At 42.5% G+C, this 18,316-nt stretch overlaps 1 protein-coding gene across 1 annotated transcript in view; it reads left to right on the top strand.

Annotated features, from left to right (window-relative positions):
- The first annotated feature begins 1,358 nt into the window (after positions 1-1,358).
- The window catches only part of LOC139421440 (RNA binding protein fox-1 homolog 3-like), a 407,216-nt gene continuing 390,258 nt past the window's right edge, over positions 1,359-18,316 (top strand). The window contains exon 1 of the mRNA XM_071172349.1: positions 1,359-1,564. The gene's annotated coding sequence lies outside the window, so the exon portion shown is untranslated. The remainder of the gene's footprint in view (positions 1,565-18,316) is intronic.

Genomic DNA, 18,316 nt, shown 5'->3' with positions numbered 1-18,316 from the left:
CCTTTGAGACGTAGATGATTCCGTTGAGACGTAGATGATTCCGTTGAGACATAGATGATTCCTTTGAGACATAGATGATTCCGTTGAGACATAGATGATTCCTTTGAGACATAGATGATTCCGTTGAGACGTAGATGATTCCGTTGAGAGACGTAGATGATTCCTTTGAGACGTAGATGATTCCTTTGAGACGTAGATGATTCCGTTGAGACGTAGATGATTCCGTTGAGACGTAGATGATTCCGTTGAGACATAGATGATTCCATTGAAACATAGATGATTCCATTGAGCACAATCTGAGGAATAATGAATCTACAGCATGATAACGTGTTGTCATTGTCAGGACGTCATTAAATCAGTTTTACAACCAAACACAAACCCTGAATCCTTCCACTCACATGACTGCCCTCAATTCTCCATTTAAAATGTTGATGATCAATCTTAATGGAGTACCCCTTGGCCAGGTCAGTGGTACAGGCACACTGCCTCCTTTCACAGACGCTGCTGCCCTGTCTATCCTACAGGCCTGGGATCAGTTTCAGTGTTGGCCCCCAGTGCTAATGGCCTTAATGGAACCTGTGGGGTGCTGTTCTGTGACTTGGGATATGATAATTGCCATTTGCCTCCGTCTGTGTCCGTGGCCCCGCCACCCCCAGCGCTGCACAGCCAACCCGACTCTAAATGAGCTTGCCACTGTTTTCTGATTACTGCCCAGCTAAATAAGATGAGATAAGTTAGAACCACATCTCTCCCCGAGCCGAGCTTGAGATCTGACAACTCCCAAACATCTGCCAGCCGCGGCTATGGTAATTGAGATGGGGTTGGAGGAGAAGTGATTTGTGTGCTTGTGTGAATATTCTCTGTGTGCGTGTGGGTCTGTGTGTGTGTGTGTGTGTGTGTGTGTGTGTGTGTGTGTGTGTGTGTGTGTGTGTGTGTGTGTGTTTTGGAGCTGAGGGTGGTGTGGAGGCGATACCTACCTCTCTCTCTCTCTCTCTTTCTCTCTTTCTCTCTGTTGTTGTTCAGTACCTGTCATTGATGAGAAGCCAAGGAGAAGCTTCAGCTTGAAGCTGTCATCGGCCCTCTGTATCTGTCTGCCTCCCTTTATCACTTCCCCCCTCCTTTCTCCACCTCTTCTTATTTATCTCCCTCCCTCCCTGACTGTGATGTGGATGCAGCGTGTGAGCAGCAGCCAGTGAGCGTGCCTACGTTAGCAGTGTGTGCTGTTGGAATCCATGCAGCGGCTGACTGTACTGCCTCTTAAATAGGAGCAAACAGACTCATCGCTCGTGACTCTGACACCACTGAGACCAACGCTCCCTCTCCCGGACTGACGGGCCAATCGCAGGACACCCCTCACTCTCTGTCGCTCTCTCTCTCTCTGATTCTCTCTCTCGCATTCATTCCTTTGCTCTCTATCTCTCTCTCTGTCTGTAGCTAAGTCTCTCTACCACACCTCGTCCAGAGCAGAGGAACAGAAAGCCCCCTGCCCAGCCCAGGGATAGCCAGACCGCTGAGAGGATGAAACTCTGACAAGCCGACAGACCGCAGGGAAACAAGCACAACTGTGAGTACAACAGTCCTTTCACCTCTCAGTCACAGGGACTTAACGCTGACACACACACGCATGTGTGCAGAGCATGCTCACACACACACACAAACACATACATAGCTACCTAACTTTATCCTCTTATGTGCTGTGTCTTTGTCTCTCACATGCAGACTATAGTAAGGGAAGTGTAGGAGTGTGTGTATGTGGAATTGAGTGTTAGTATGTAACTTATATGTATTTGTATAGCATACGTTTTACTGTATCACTGTATACAATATTGATACTTGCACTCTTTATACTATCTACACTATTCTCTGACTCACTGTCATACATGTGATGATACATATGGAACAGGATTATTTTAGCTTGGATGATTCCAGCTATAGTGGTGAGAGTATTTTGACAGATCTTTAGTAATGTTAGAAACGGAGGTCTTTTGAATGCTTTGGGGATTTCTCTGCTCTTGCTATCTCCTTCTATTGGCAATAAAGGCATGGTGAAAAACATATCAGGGTAGCATACCCCTTTTATCTCATATCTTAAACGTCTAAGCTGGTATAAGCCAATAGATGCCTAGGGGTGAGAAAAGGGGCGTTCATTCTTTCAACCGCTGAAGAATCCCAAGCAATTCCACTGCTTATTGTTTAGTGCTCAGCTAGGGGATGTCTGGGCTGGGTGCAGATCTGTACTGATGTCACACACATTTTTTTGATTATGCTTCTGGTTCATTTCTGGCTGAGGCGATTTCCTATTTCCTTCTCCCATTTGGAGCAGGGTGAGTATAATGTGATAGCGGCTGACACGCGGGGTAATGCCGTTCGGAGGACACAGATTGCATTTCCCCTGGAGAATACTCCCGCTGTATTAAAGACACAGCAAGGCTGCTCTGCACTTGTCATCAGCTCCAGTGGTAATGCAGGCAGGGGAGAGCCAGGCGTGGTGTCTACAGCCCTACTCTCCTTTAAACACATCCAATTGGCCCTAATGCCACAGTCTGACTCACAGCAGCATGCTTGGGATGGGGAACAGCTTACAGTTTACATCACATGTGTTATGGTGTTATGCCCGGGCTTTTCTACTCCAGCTTTAACACAAAAGGGACAAGAACTGGAATTCCCATGGACAGTTTAAAGTTTATGTACCATAGGCCCATGCATGTATTCTCTGTCCAAAATGTGTTTAGGTTGGACTACAGTATCCTGTTACAGGATGCTAGTAAATCTATGTTTAATGGTCCTCTTGTAATATCTTGAATGTAAACTAACTCATGTAGAATAGGTGTGTTGTATTGACACACATGATCAGGTTAGGTCTTCAATTTTTTTGGGGGGGGAAATCTACATTTAAACATAGACTCAAAACGGTTTACATTTCACATGGCATAGAAAGTGCCAACTAATCCCAGAAGTGTCAACTAATCCCAGAATCATTAGACTGTGAGAGAGCACTTAGATGTCATGCACATGTTTGGCATGTGATGAACACTGCCAGAAAGAATGCATACAGGGAAAGAATTGAGAGATCAGAGATCGATGGCTCCAAGGGCAGAGAGAGAGAGAGAGAGAGAGAGAGAGAGAGAGAGAGAGAGAGAGAGAGAGAGAGAGAGAGAGAGAGAGAGAGAGAGAGAGAGAGAGAGAGAGAGAGAGAGAGAGAGAGAGAGAGAGAGAGAGAGAGAGAGAGAGAGAGAGAGACTCAGAGAGAGAGAGACTCACTTCCCTTTTCAGCATGTCCTCAAAAAAGGCCTGAACCCAGTGTTTTTGGTAAACTTCACAGAAGCATCCTCTTTTAGAAAAAACAACAACAACAACATCTCTTCCTCCGTGTGTGCTTTGTTCTTGCAAGGCCCCACTTTACCTCCCACTTATGTGACAAGGAGGGCGTAGGATCAATACCTATCAAAGGCCCTGACGTCTGAGTGGCCTACATAACACAGCCACCAGAGCCTCTGAAAACCCAAAGAAAGTTACCTGAGACATCCTCAGAGGTACAGTATGATATTCAGAACACAAAGAGAAGGCCCAAAAGAACCTCCGACAAGAGAGTCATTTAAGCCTTCTCAATTAATATAACTTTCATTTTGGAATTTGCCTGCAGCTTTCATGCACAATTCATAATTTATTTCACTGAGAAGTTGTTAATGTTCCTGGTAACACTAAGGCATTTTTCCCATTTATTTTCTCCCTCATTATTTTCTTAGAGGAAGATGTTTATGGAAAGCAAATTGCCTTATGTGCTGTAAAACATTTAGTTGCATACATCTACATTCTTATAAGCAGACAGACTATCAAAAAGAAATCTATTATGTATTCCTTCTTCAGCCTTGGGACATCATTTTCATAACTTGAGCCGTTATTAAAGCGCTTTGGAAGGCTGGTTCAAGGAAAAAGCCATTTGTTAAGTGAATGCCATTCTCTGTGTATTATTTATGTGTTCTAGCAGCATCTTCCATTTAAGCAATAAGGCACGGGGGGGGTGTGGTATATGGCCAATATACCACGGCTACGGGCTGTTCTTAGGCACGACACATCGCCTGGACACCGCCCTTAGTCGTGGTATATTGGCCATATACCACAAACCCCAGAGTTGTCTTATTGCTATTATAAACTGGTTACCAATGTAATTAGAGCAGTTTTGTCATACCCGTGGTATACGGACTGATATACCACGGCTGTCAGCCAATCAGCATTCAGGGCTTGAACCACCCAGTTTAAAGTAGTGATTTAGATCACTGGTAACCGGTACCAATCATATTGGGTAGGGCTGTGGTAGTCTTTTCACTCTCTCTAGGCTTAATTACACTTTATGCATGAGAAGCCTTGGTTGGGGGATTGTTTTAGACCACGACAAAGTCAAACTAGATATGTTGGCCTCAAATCATTGGCCAGAAGTATTCAACCATGGCTGGATGTAAGGGAAAGTATATTCACGGGGTACATCAATGTTGCATTCTTGACTCGTTTAAACATTCAGATGTGCTGATTAAATTATTACTCACTCAAGGGTTCTGCTCTGCTCCTTGAGCTTTCTGGCTGTTTTTCCATTTATTTTCTGAATTCTCAAGCAGACCTTTGGGTATTGGGTATCAGCAATTACAAAACTTTTAATAAGCAGGCAACGGTATCTCCACATATGCCAACTTCTTACGGTATAAGTATAAACTGCTGGGGATTGCTGTTAGACATGTTTTGCAAATATGTGCTAGCTTGATTTAGTTAATTTACCACTCGGTTTTCTCTCTCTGAGAGTCAATGTAAGGTTGGTTCACTAGTGTTACTTTTAGGTTCCATAATAAATATTTGAATGTTATGTTTGACATTTTGGTTAAGATGGTATACTAGTCTCGCCCAGACAAGATGTATGGTTTACACACTCTCTGCAACAAAGCAATATGGTGAACAGAAACTGAAGGAAATTGTTATTTTCCACTGCCATAAGACAACAAAAACAGAATTGAGTTGTTTCCTTAACAGAGCTTTGAAAGGTAGTTTCTCTGCAGACCTCTGTGAAAAATATGCTAATTATAGGGCAGGGAGCCACTGAGGAAATGAAAAGCATTACCATACAACTTCATTTGCAACATTTTGGAGGTCGCTTATCAGGAGGGAACAGAATTAGTTCTATCTCGCAGAACAACTTCAATGTAGGCAGGAACATGCCCCAAAGTCTTCCCGGGCTCTGTCGTAAACATGCTCTATGACTACATTGTTTATTTAGTCCATTTCATTAGAAAGTTTAACGGGCCCTGCGTGGGGTTTTGTGGGCCTAGCCACCCGGTATACATTTAATCAGCCTGTCCCCCAGCGTTAACCTTCATACTTCGCCTTCCCCTTTCATTGTCAGTCTCTCCAGGGTCACACAAAGTAGCATCAAATATTTATGATATTAATAACTGTCTTTAGGAAGAACCCCTAAATACATCTTCTCTGTGATAGAGCAGTCCATTCCAGTTAATAAAGTGGTGAAGGAGAAATAAGAGGGTGATCCTCAGGTGAGAGCGGGCAGATACGCATCGCCACAAAACAGACCCAACAACAGAGGGAGATACCACAACAGAAACAACAGAGGGAGATGAAACAACAGAGGGAGATACCACAACAGATACAACAGAGGGAGATGAAACAACAGAGGGAGATACCACAACAGATACAACAGAGGGAGATAAAACAACAGAGGGAGATACCACAACAGAAACAACAGAGGGAGATGAAACAACAGAGGGAGATACCACAACAGAAACAACTAAGGGAGATAAAACAACAGAGGGAGATACCACAACAGAAACAACAGAGGGAGATGAAACAACAGAGGGAGATGAAACAACAGAGGGAGATACCACAACAGAAACAACAGAGGGAGATACCACAACAGAAACAACAGAGGGAGATACCACAACAGAAACAACAGAGGGAGATACCACAACAGAAACAACAGAGGGAGATGAAACAACAGAGGGAGATACCACAACAGAAACAACAGAGGGAGATGAAACAACAGAGGGAGATACCACAACAGAAACAACAGAGGGAGATGAAAGACTGGGGGAAAAAAATGTTTTTACCAGCAGGTCGTTTTGATGATGGATTTGTGTGTGTGTGTGTTGTGTGTGTGTGTGTGTGAGACTGTGTGAGACTGTGTGAGACTGTGTGAGACTGTGTGAGACTGTGTGAGACTGTGTGATGTTCCTCCAGGCTGCGGCTGGAAGATATACGGATAGTGAATATGACAGGGAAGAGGGTGTTGGGGAGCAGGGGGATCACTGAACTCATATTAGTCTGGAGTCAGAGTTGAAACACCCAGTGAAAGGTCCTTTACGTAATCAATGTTTAACTGTGTCCTATTGTGATGATTAATATTAGTTTATTGGTCTGCGCCCCTTTGTCTTCGCACTGGGGAAGCAGCTTGCCCGGCTTGAATAGGTCACTACATTAGCCAATCAATATGCAGTGGTGTAGTGCTATTTCTTTTAGGTGAGGGAGCTCAAAATGTAAATGACGTCATCATTTCCTTACCGACAGATGTAGCCTATAGAATACATAATTCTAGATAATATAATTCTACACTAAAAAAAAATATAGAAGCAACATTCAATTTCAAATATTTAACTGAATTGTAGTTCATATAAGGAAATCAGCCAATTGAAATATGTTCATTAGGCCCTAATCTATGGATTTTGGCCCACCCACCCATTGGGGAGCCTGGCCAAGCCAATCAGAAAGATTATTTTTCTTTATTACAGTCATAAATGGATGTATTATGCTCACTAACAGGGATGTAAATACATTTGTGCTCAACATTTTAGCTTTTTGTGTGTACGGAACATTTCTGGGATCTTTTATTTCAGCTCATGAAACATGGGACCAACACTTTCCATGTTTCGTTCAGTATAGTTAGACTATTCCAGATCTGGAAAAATGATCCACCTACCATTGTTACTATGAATGGTGGATAGGGGGCAGGATAGACACTTAGACTGGTAGACTATACTGACCTGCGGGATAGTAAAAGTTAGCACACAGAAAAGCGTAGTGCATAAGGGAAGTACCTAAACACCTGATATAGGGTATGTGGATGCAAGCACATGAGGAAATGTGGCTAGGGTGGAAGACATTATATAGTAAAACCTGCAAAAGAGAATGTAAACTGAGGAAAAACACACTAACCTCCCCTGTGCCCAATAAAAATCCACACAACCATCCCCACAGCAAAAACAAGTGTGACAATTTTGGTCCACCACTCCCCCCAGTAAATTGCGATCTGTCCCTTAAGCAGTTGTCTCAGCTCACGTGGCACATGTTCTCTCCTACTGTGAACAATGTCCCCAAAGCCATTGATGGTGGCGGCGCACAGGAGGGAGAAGAATTGCCACAGGATGCAAATGTCTTCTTCCCCGAATCCCAGAGGAAGAGGCTCTGGCCAGCCTGATCCGCTGTGGACGTGCCTTTTAAAGCTTCTCATGGTGTTTATGATAGGAACTGCTAGTGATTATTTTTCAACGTTCTGATTGGCCAAAGTGGTCACGCCTCTGACAGGCTTTCGCAGTGCACACACATAGCTTACAGTTCTTCGTCATTCTCACCACTGCCAGAAAAAAGACGGGGAAGAAACTACCATTTACATCCGGGCTGCTACACATAGACTATTTATTTTGTTTAACATTCTATGGGTTTTCATAGCATTTTAGTGGTCATTAAATATAATTGATTTAGAATTTATCAGAATACATTTTCCAGAAATAGTTTTACCAGCACCGTGTATTCTCAAATTGAAAAACGTTGAGAGAGTGCCGCTCCCCCGCGCTCCGGCAACATTACAACCCTGTCAATACGCCGGGATATCTGTTTGGAAAAAGGACCGAGGCGAGCTGCTGTTCCTTGGGAGAGAATTCTAAATGTCTGTGGCCAAACTTCTGCATCACTAATACAGAGATATACAGTATGCTACACTGGTATATTACATTTAGACTAGGGGGAGCACTCTATTTTTCGTATTCATACATCATTAATATTCACATTTCTTGTATTCAGAAATGTGTGTTAAATCTCTATATTTTCAATTTCACCTCTTCTTAAATCTTACTTGATTTGCATGTATCATGGTGAATTTCCAATTCCCATGGGATTATTGATGTGTGTTTATGTGGGAAGATAATGCGAGTATATCATGCAGCAACATTTTGGACCCGAACCATCATTTTATTTAGACAGAACAAAATGTGCAGACATTTTTGGAACTAGATGACATGGTTGAAAATGGTAATTTCATCTGAAGCACTGGTCCAGCACATCAGGCCTCCAGTATCATCCGCCCAATCACATTTGTGAAAAAGCCAATGCTGGTGTGCATCTGACTGATACTGTGTCCATTTGTGCACCAGGTTGGATTTAGGCATAACACGCCATTTTCCACACCATTTTGTCTGAAAAGTCGATTACTCTGCCTCTGCAGCCATGGATGTGTCTGGATGTGTCTTGAACATTTATTCTGCATGCTGCCAATAAAAGTCATAGAGGCCGGCTTCCATCAGTGTAATGATATTTCAGCCCCAGTATTAGTTCAGCACTGTTTTACACAGCAGTTTCTGCTCAATTAAAAATAGTCCATATTTAAATGCATTGAAAATCAGTCGCCTGGCGATCCGTGTGCATTCAGATATGCTGCAGAATGGTTAAGTTATGAAGTTTGAAATTGAGTTTTTAAGCACCCCAATGCTCCACGCCTTTAGAGTTAGTTAGAAGAAGGGGGACCGTTCATTTGTAGCTGTGAAATGTTCCTTTGACGTTATTGATGTAGAATAGATTAACCTTTAAAAAGGTAAGTAAGTGAAATGTGAAATAATTCATTGAGAGTCAGCCATGTAGCAAATGTGATTTTCGCCAGCAGAAAGACCTGGTAGGCCATTACCCACAAACACAGAGGAAAAAAGACCTGGTAGTAGACCATTACCCACAAACACAGACCTGGTAGACCATTACCCTCAAACACAGAGGAAAAAAGACCTGGTAGAACATTACCCACAAACACAGAGGAAAAAAGACCTGGTAGACCATTACCCACAAACACAGAGGAAAAAAGACCTGGTAGACCATTACCCACAAACACAGAGGAAAAAAGACCTGGTAGAACATTACCCACAAACACAGAGGAAAAAAGACCTGGTAGACCATTACCCACAAACACAGAGGAAAAAAGACCTGGTAGACCATTACCCACAAACACAGAGGAAAAAAGACCTGGTAGACCATTACCCACAAACACAGAGGAAAAAAGACCTGGTAGACCATTACCCACAAACACAGAGGAAAAAAGACCTGGTAGACCATTACCCACAAACACAGAGGAAAAAAGACCTGGTAGACCATTACCCACAAACACAGAGGAAAAAAGACCTGGTAGAACATTACCCACAAACACAGAGGAAAAAAGACCTGGTAGACCATTACCCACAAACACAGAGGAAAAAAGACCTGGTAGAACATTACCCACAAACACAGAGGAAAAAAGACCTGGTAGAACATTACCCACAAATACAGAGGAAAAAAAGACCTGGTAGACCATTACCCTCAAACACAGAGGAAAAAAGACCTGGTAGACCATTACCCACAAACACAGAGGAAAAAAGACCTGGTAGACCATTACCCACAAATACAGAGGAAAAAAAGACCTGGTAGACCATTACCCTCAAACACAGAGGAAAAAAGACCTGGTAGACCATTACCCACAAACACAGAGGAAAAAAGACCTGGTAGACCACTACCCACAAACACAGAGGAAAAAAGACCTGGTAGACCATTACCCACAAACACAGAGGAAAAAAGACCTGGTAGACCATTACCCACAAACACAGAGGCGTGTAGGAGAAGGCCGGGGCTGGGGGCTCCACTCTGCTCTGTTTCTAAGGCCTAAAATGTGGAATAGCACATTTTGGAACTAAATTGCCAGTCAGAGCTTGGGAAATAAATTCCAGATAGTGTCAGCCCCTGTGTGCTGGTCGTTTGGAAGTTCCGTGTCCTTCCCTCCCTCGCCACTCTCTGGCTTTATTTAGCTGGAGCTGTCATTTCCCATAAATCCTTGGGAGGAGGCGTCCGTCAGGGCTGCCAGTTCCCCTGTGTGGAGCACCTGTAACAGGGGAGGGAAGTGACAGCTCTGCCGGGGAGCTGCCGGGACGCTACCAGGTCTGTTCCATCACACCAGGGCTCCACACAGCCATCTCCACTTCTCCCTATGAGGCCTCCCTACACAGGGACATAACAAACACAATATCCCAGGGACTTCAGAACAATTCACTAGCTGTAACTCAGAAATGTCAGGGAATATGGATTTCTATAGTGGTAATTGTGATGCACAGTATGTAAACATACAGTATTTATTTGTATTCAGTGTACTATTAATATTATTGTGTTTGATAGGTAAGATCTCTGGAACGACCTCATTTGGTTATCGGTGTAGGTAGCATGTACTGATATAGATTTTAATTTCTAGAATATCCTGTCTTTAATCATTCCAGAGACTGAGTATAATCCAAATGACAAGACATCACACTGCTCTTTTCATAAAATCGTTGTTGAAATACTATTACATATTTCAACAAGCATTTGGGAGAATAAAACAGATGTACAGATGTAGGATCTTAATTTGAGACAGTTTGCTACAGCAGGAAAATAATCCTGCAGCAACAGGAAATGTGAACTATTATGTGGATTATAATTCATGGCCATTTTTCATAAGGGAAAATCAAGTCTGAAATTTCAGAGGAAATTACAAACTTCAGCAGCCTTTTTAAACATCAATGACGCTACAAGTTTTACTTTTCCTGCAACAGGGTGATCAAATTAAGATCCTATATCTGTAGGCCCTAGCAAAGAGACAGTAGGCAGCAAACCTGTTAACCAGGTTTGTTGCCTAGTTAACAGTATGTGAACCTGGTCTACACTTGTTGTACTGCACTTGTCATCCTTGACACATCAATAAATGTCCATGGCTAAACATTTTACTGACACAAGGTCACTGTATCTGTCAATTGTCATTTCACATGGAATAATTGTTATATTATTATATTTATAAATGTCGCTTAAAAATGTTTGTGAGGTGAAAAAAATAGGCAGTCTTTTTTTCTCTCATTCAGCTGTCAGCGCACATGCTCCATCATTTTCGCTCCAGGAAATTAGAAAGGAAAAACGTTTGACAGCACAATTTCACAAAACACCGCCACGCTATCATTTCATTTTCTCCCAGACATTTTTTTCCTTTATTTATTTCATTATTGTTTTTTGAAAACAGACAGAGCGATAACAGCGGTCACGTTTTGGGTAATTTATCCTTGTTGCCGTGGCGCCGCCCTTTGCTCTCACCTTCTACAGCTTTAACCCTTTAACCCCCCTGGCCTACGGTGAGTAATTAGCTTGTGTGTCTTTGTCCTCTAGAAACTGGTGAGACAGTCGCCCTGACTAGATAAAACCAGCTGATTAGCCCGTAAGCAGCTACACTATCGCACCATCAAAAGAGGAGGATTATATGTGGGAGATGACTGAGATGAATAGAAGGAAAAGGACCAGCTATGTCTCCTAGTACCTAGGTTAGATCCCTGATCCACTCTGTCTGGTGTGTTCTGTGATTGAACCACTGTGTCCCTCTGGGCTACAAACATTAGATGTTCACTGGTTCCTCCATGCCGATGTAATGCGGAGGAATAAACACACAACACATAGCTAACCTTCCGTTACTGCTGGTGTGTTTCTGCTAAGGACACACGGCTTTGCCCTCATTGTCCTTCCTCAGGCTGAAACGCTGTGAATGTTGTGTGAACAAGGCAGAGAGGTTGTCTGACCTGCCGTCATGCAGACGTGCTGGTTGTACATCACCAATGTCGGCCACTGATTGCTGCTTATCTCCCAGGTATCGATTGGAGAATCACTGCGCGGGTGGACCAAAGCAGCGCAGCCAATCAATTGGGGCATTTCATTCTCCTTGAAGGTCTGCCTTTTGATCCTAACCACAGATTGGTTGCGCTTGCTGCCTGCGATGGGTGTTATGAAAAAGAGTGGGTGGAGAGTGACGAGCACTTCTGTTTTGGCAACCTGCTGCGCAGCGCTCCACACGGAGGATGTGTGTGGCATATGTGTGAGGAGGATCCTGGTGTGTTTTACCCCGGCCTCAATGCATAGCACCTTGAGATCCTCGCTTTAGAGGTTAATGTGTTAGAATTCCAATTTAATTGGAAGAAATAATTTGACATAATTTCATTACTGAGGGATTTGGAGGCCAAGGGTCAACCAAACATGGAGCTTCACTGGGTAATATCCTGCTGCCAACTACTGTTCATCTGCTGTGGTTTTACTGACGGCTTTTCCCCTCCCAAGTCAAACCTCTGTTTACAATGAAGGAGATGGAGCTTTGTTGCTGGTGGCCCTGGGGCTGTGGAACACTCTTCTTTGCTCTGCCCCTAACTCAGACTCACTGTCTTTCAGGCTTCACTAAACACTCCTCTTCTCAGATCATCTTTCACTTAACCTCTACGGTGTCTTTAATTCATTCTCTCTTGGTCTTAGTTTTGTTTGTCCATCTATTGGACTGTTCATTGTTCATAGCTTGGAGTAGTGGTTGTGTGTTGCAACGCTTTTCATTCCTCTCATGTCCTAGAACACATCTGTGTACATATGGAGCAGCCTTGAGACTGAAATACCAAAATATAGAATTTATAATCATAATTATTATCAAAGCAGTGGATAAGCAGGTTTGCTGATGACCTACAGCACATTTACACCTCTATATTTTTGTACAAATCATTTGAACACCCCATGTTTTCTAGCATTTTCTTACTATGGTAAAACTGTATTAGTGTCATTATTACCATTGTTCTGTTGATACATTATTACCATTGTTCTGTTGATACATTATTACCATTGTTCTGTTGATACATTATTACCATTGTTATATTGATAAATTATTACCATTGTTATATTGATCAATTATTACCAATGTTCTGTTGATACATTATCACCATTGTTCTGTTGATACATTATTACCATTGTTCTGTTGATACATTATTACCATTGTTCTGTTGATACATTATTACCATTGTTCTGTTGATACATTATTACCATTGTTCTGTTGATACATTATTACCATTGTTCTGTTGATACATTATTACCATTGTTCTGTTGATATATTATTACCATTGTTCTGTTGATACATTATTACCATTGTTCTGTTGATACATTATCACCATTGTTCTGTTGATACATTATCACCATTGTTCTGTTGATACATTATCACCATTGTTATATTGATACATTATTACCATTGTTCTGTTTATACATTATTACCATTGGTATATTGTTTTGTTGTGAAATAGAATAGGTCGGTTGTAATTGTCTGATGATTCTCATTCAGCCTGTCTAGAATATTGCATCAGATTGTCTTTGTTCAAAACCAGGACGCACAAATGTTTAATATCACAATACTGACAATATGTTCATTTCACTATGCTTAATTGAGCAGTGCTGAAGGTCAGATGTTTTAAGAGAACCTACCATATAAAACCATAAATCATTTGACCCTGGGAGAGCGAGGGAAACCAAACTTTTTTCTATAATACACTTTTGGAATTGAAGATGAACAAAAGCCTGTTATGTCTGTTATGTGTGGTTCTGCCGGCTCCACAAAGTTGACTGTTTGCATAATATCTTCCTCATAGGTCTCCTTAACCTTTGCAGAAGGCTTATTGACTCTGGATAACCTTGCACAGAGCTAGCAGAGGGAGGACAGGAGATGATGAGCACGCTAAGGGAAGGGAAGGCGGCCCGGCCTAGCTTCAACCGCCCCCAGCCCACCCACCCACCCCCGCCCGCCAGCCAGCCGAGCTCTGCACAGCTACACCTCAACCAGCTCTCTCCCAGCCTGACCTTTGCCTTCTGATCTCTGTTACCATGGAGAAGCCCACAATACTGTGTGTTCTAGAGCTGAAGACGCATAATAGTGTAGCACAATGTGCATTTAATATACTCCCCACTGCAAATATATGAGGAAGAATGGACCAGAGAGAGAGAGAGTTGGAGTGAAAGCGAGAGAGCAAGTGAATGAATTGTGTAGCTGAAGGTTGAAATTGGTGGACAGTCTAGAGCTGCAAACGGCCACATACTGTAATGTAAGGCTTATTATCTCTATTGTCCAGAGGAGTTCCTAATGGTTGTCTCGTTCAGAGGGGCCTACACTACGTCAATTTCCTTGGTGTATAATCATTCAGGAAGAATTCCAATTTTGTTGGATTTTGATTAGATTTACAAGCCCTATTTTGGTGAAGTGAAATCAAAACTAAATGATTCCATATTCTCTGAAAAGCTTTCAAACAAAATAAGCTAGCATTCACATCAAAACACGAGCAATTTTGTAACCAGCATGACATGTTCTATGCAAATAGGTATTGGCTATTTTATAGAGCATCGCAGTAGTCCTTGGAAAAATGCTATGGATGGTTACATCAGCTCTCCTGGAAATATATCATCAATAGATGATGATTTCTGGTTTATACAATAACAACCATGATGTGATTCATGTCTGGTCTGTGGGCAGCTTTGAATCCTATTACAAATGGTTTGTACCAGTAACCTGTGTGGGAGGGAGACTGGAGGTGGGTCAGGAGTAGAGACAAGACAGAGCTGTCGAGATACAGAGAACCATCCCTCACTCCTCACTGTAGTGGTTAAAGGGCATCCAGGCTCTTAAAGAAGACATTAGCATTTAGATTTGAGACGCTCCCCTCCCCTAACCGCCGTAGAGGGACAGTGACTGGGGTGCATCACCAGTACACACTACAGACTTTTAGGCCTTGAGTAGGCCCAAGTGGCAGCTCCCAGCTCCCTTCACCTGATCAATCTCTCAATAGGCCCAGATTGCTTTGGATGACCTCCTTGTGATGAGGCAGGATTGGCCATACTGATGCTCTCCAATCGATAGCAGATGGCATCATGGCTCATCAACAATGAAGTGCTTTTAATGGAGGTCAGGGCAGGGAAAAATCTATTCATTTTCATTTGTAAATTGCAGATGACAATATTCTAATCAAGGTACATTGGTATCAGCTAACTGAGCCTTTCTCTATGACCCCCCCCCCCCAGTTGACTGACTCTTACTTTCTCTCCATCTATCTCTCTCTCTTTCTCTCTCCCCATCTCTCTCTCTTTGATCATTTGTATTCATGAGCATGCTGAATCCAATCCATATAGACATTTGGCATCACGCATGCCTATAAATGTACACATTTCACATCAGATAAAGACAAACTTTACCTCATGGTGTCATTCAAATTTTATGTCAGGCCTCCCTTTTTCAGATGCATCTCCTCAATGTCCCTCAGTCAGGGTGATGTCATTCCATGCTCCTTTGCCAAGGCAGCTCAGCTCACTCAGAGAAACGCCCTTCCACATGTTTCACCTCATTAACCGATGATGGAAAAGATGACAAATATGACATGTGCAATTTATTATCTTAATGAATTCACTCTCCTCTGTCAGAGACAGGTAGGGCAGCGGAGCTATGGACTCGACGGGTTTGGTGAGATGTTGTGATTGTAGGAAAGTGAACACGGTGTGGAATGCTCCGATTAGTAGAACAAGGCTGCTTTTTCCCACCTCTCTTTCCATCTCCCATCAATTTGTCTCAAATCAAATCAAATTGTGTTTGTCACATGTGCCGAATACAACTGGTGTAGACTTTACCGTGAAATTCTGGTTTATGAGCCCTTCTCAACGATGCAGTTTAAAAATAATAATAAAAATAAAATAGTAACACAAGGAATAAAATAAAATACACAATAAGGGAGTTATATACAGGGAGTACCAGTACCAGATCAATGTGGAGAGGTACGAGGTAGATATGTACACGAAGGCCGGGTAAAGTGACTAGGCATCAGGTTAGATAATAATAAGAGTAAAATAAAGAACAGAGTAGCAGCAGAAAATGATGAGTGGAAAAGTGTGTGCGTGAGTTTACGTGTGTGTTATGTGTATGTATGTGTGTTTGTGTTGTGCCGGTATGCGCGTGTGTTATGTGTGTGTGTGTGTGTGTGTGTGTGTGTGTATGTAGTGTATATAACCACAGTCATATGCATAGAGGGGATATTTTCAGCACTGCAATTGGAATGGAATGTGGCCGTCTGTTGTGATTGAACCTGGCTGCCCTTGTCCCTAGTGCATGTCGTGAGGGAGGCCATGCAATGCCCATGGTGTGTGAAGACTTTGAATAGTGGAGAGAAGGGGCAGGTCCGGGGGACACTGTCTGCGCAGAAGGCATCTTGCTTGCTCAGCTGTGACCAATCCAATGGGCACTGGAGATCGCTGCACACCTTTTCAAATGGATTACGCCCTTTCTTTTCCACACAGTGAAATTGCCAAAAAGGTATTCTGTCATTGTTGTCCTGAATGGGAAATAGGTCACAGACATTATAGAAATATTCAAGTCAAGGATAGTGACAATGAAATAGAAATATGTGCGTTTTTGTCTGCTCTGAAAGCACTGGAAAGGTGTCGTACTCTGTTTAGAGGAGAACTTGCCGAAAACCCTTTAGTTCAAGTTCTGTAGTAGCCTCGTCAAATGTAGATAGAGAAGTGTATCAGTGAATGATTGAGAATAATCAGTAAAGAGTGGCAATGGTATAATCCTCCACAGGAAAGACAAGCACCCCGTCCCCTTCAACCCCCCTTTCTTTTTCAGTCTGAAGTGTCCCCATTGATTTATCAGTATTCTATTTTTAGGTACATGAAACGGTAGTTGATTCATTGGAATTAACAATGACTCATGTGTAGCTAGCATCAGAGATATCAGAAGCTAGATTGAGAATCAGTCATATCAACTCCCCTATTATTTATTACACTGTATTTCTCCCACTGCATAAATGCACTCACTTTTAACTGATGACATCGCTTATTATTAAAGTGGTACCCCTTTGAGTTAAAGCTCAAGTCTCCTGCTCTGTCTCAACCCACCCTCTTTAGAACCTGAGAAAACCAACAAACCCTCCACTGAAATGCTCTCCTTTCCCTATGTTCTAGAGCCACCCACTAGCAGAGACCTGGTGGGTACAGCGGAGGAAGGGAGTATTGCCCACGCTATCCATGAGGGTTGGCAGCGGTCTGGGTAGCGGGGTTGGCTTGTCATGCCTCTCTGCTGTCTCTGGTGTCATTTGATCGCAGCGTGGGTGCTGGGGGTGTGCCGTGATCGGCAGGGATTAGGCAGAGCGACACAGCAGATCACGGCTGTATCGGTGGCAGCCATGGAGGTAATCCCTATGTGCCTGCCTCAGGACACTGCTGTGGCTCTGCCTGACTCTCTCTCTTCATATGGAGCTGTTTGTCTGGGTTTTGTTTGGTTGTGTACCACCTCTGCTGGCCTCCACAAGGTGGGCCCCATGTTCACTACATGGACACTGAGAGCCTGCCACTACGTAACCATACTATCTAAACACCATGTTAACAGGATCAATGCAGTGCACTGTCCCTTCACCCAGTATTGTGTCATCACTGAAAGGAATTATGATTCAATTCACCCATGACTATGAGCTATGACAAGAGAAGCATGTTATGTCTGAATGATAGACTATTATTATTATTATTATTATTATGAGGTTTATATGTAATGGTTTCCAACATGAGGGCTGTTGACAAGTCTGACCTGGTTACATAATATTTTGTTGCCTTCTTGAATGTAACCACATCTCAGACAACAACAGATGCACAATGACTCAATGCTGTATAATACAGTATGTGTTATTAATGACAAAAAGTCAAATAGCTGGAAACCATTAAAAGCAGTATTTTGGGAATCATCTTTAGGAAATAGTGTTATGGCTTAATTCCATATGGAAAACAACAAACTAGTTTTATATCCATTTACAACCGGAACCTTCCAGAACATTTTAGACACTTTAGATATGCCACCTATCCTTTATCACACCATATAGACGGGTTGGTTGTTTACAAGCCAAACCAACGTGTGTTCAACTATGGGGCAAAACAGATTGTTGACAACATGTAAGCAATATTTCATCTCCAATGTTTATTGAAAACATAAATGCATTTGCACAATGAGCACTTATTGTCTCTCAAATACATTGTTACAGTTGTTGGTTAGCTAGCTAGCGAATTTTAGCCATATTAGCATTGACTAGAAATCAGTCAAAACAAGACATTGTATCAAGAACAAGATGAAACGAGCTAAAACGATTCCCCACGTGGAGGTTTCTTGTCATTCTTGAGCAATCTGCTCATCCAGAAT

Source organism: Oncorhynchus clarkii, chromosome 12, assembly GCF_045791955.1.
Source record: "Oncorhynchus clarkii lewisi isolate Uvic-CL-2024 chromosome 12, UVic_Ocla_1.0, whole genome shotgun sequence".
Taxonomy (NCBI): Eukaryota; Metazoa; Chordata; class Actinopteri; order Salmoniformes; family Salmonidae; genus Oncorhynchus; species Oncorhynchus clarkii.
This window is presented reverse-complemented; position numbering and strand designations above follow the sequence as displayed.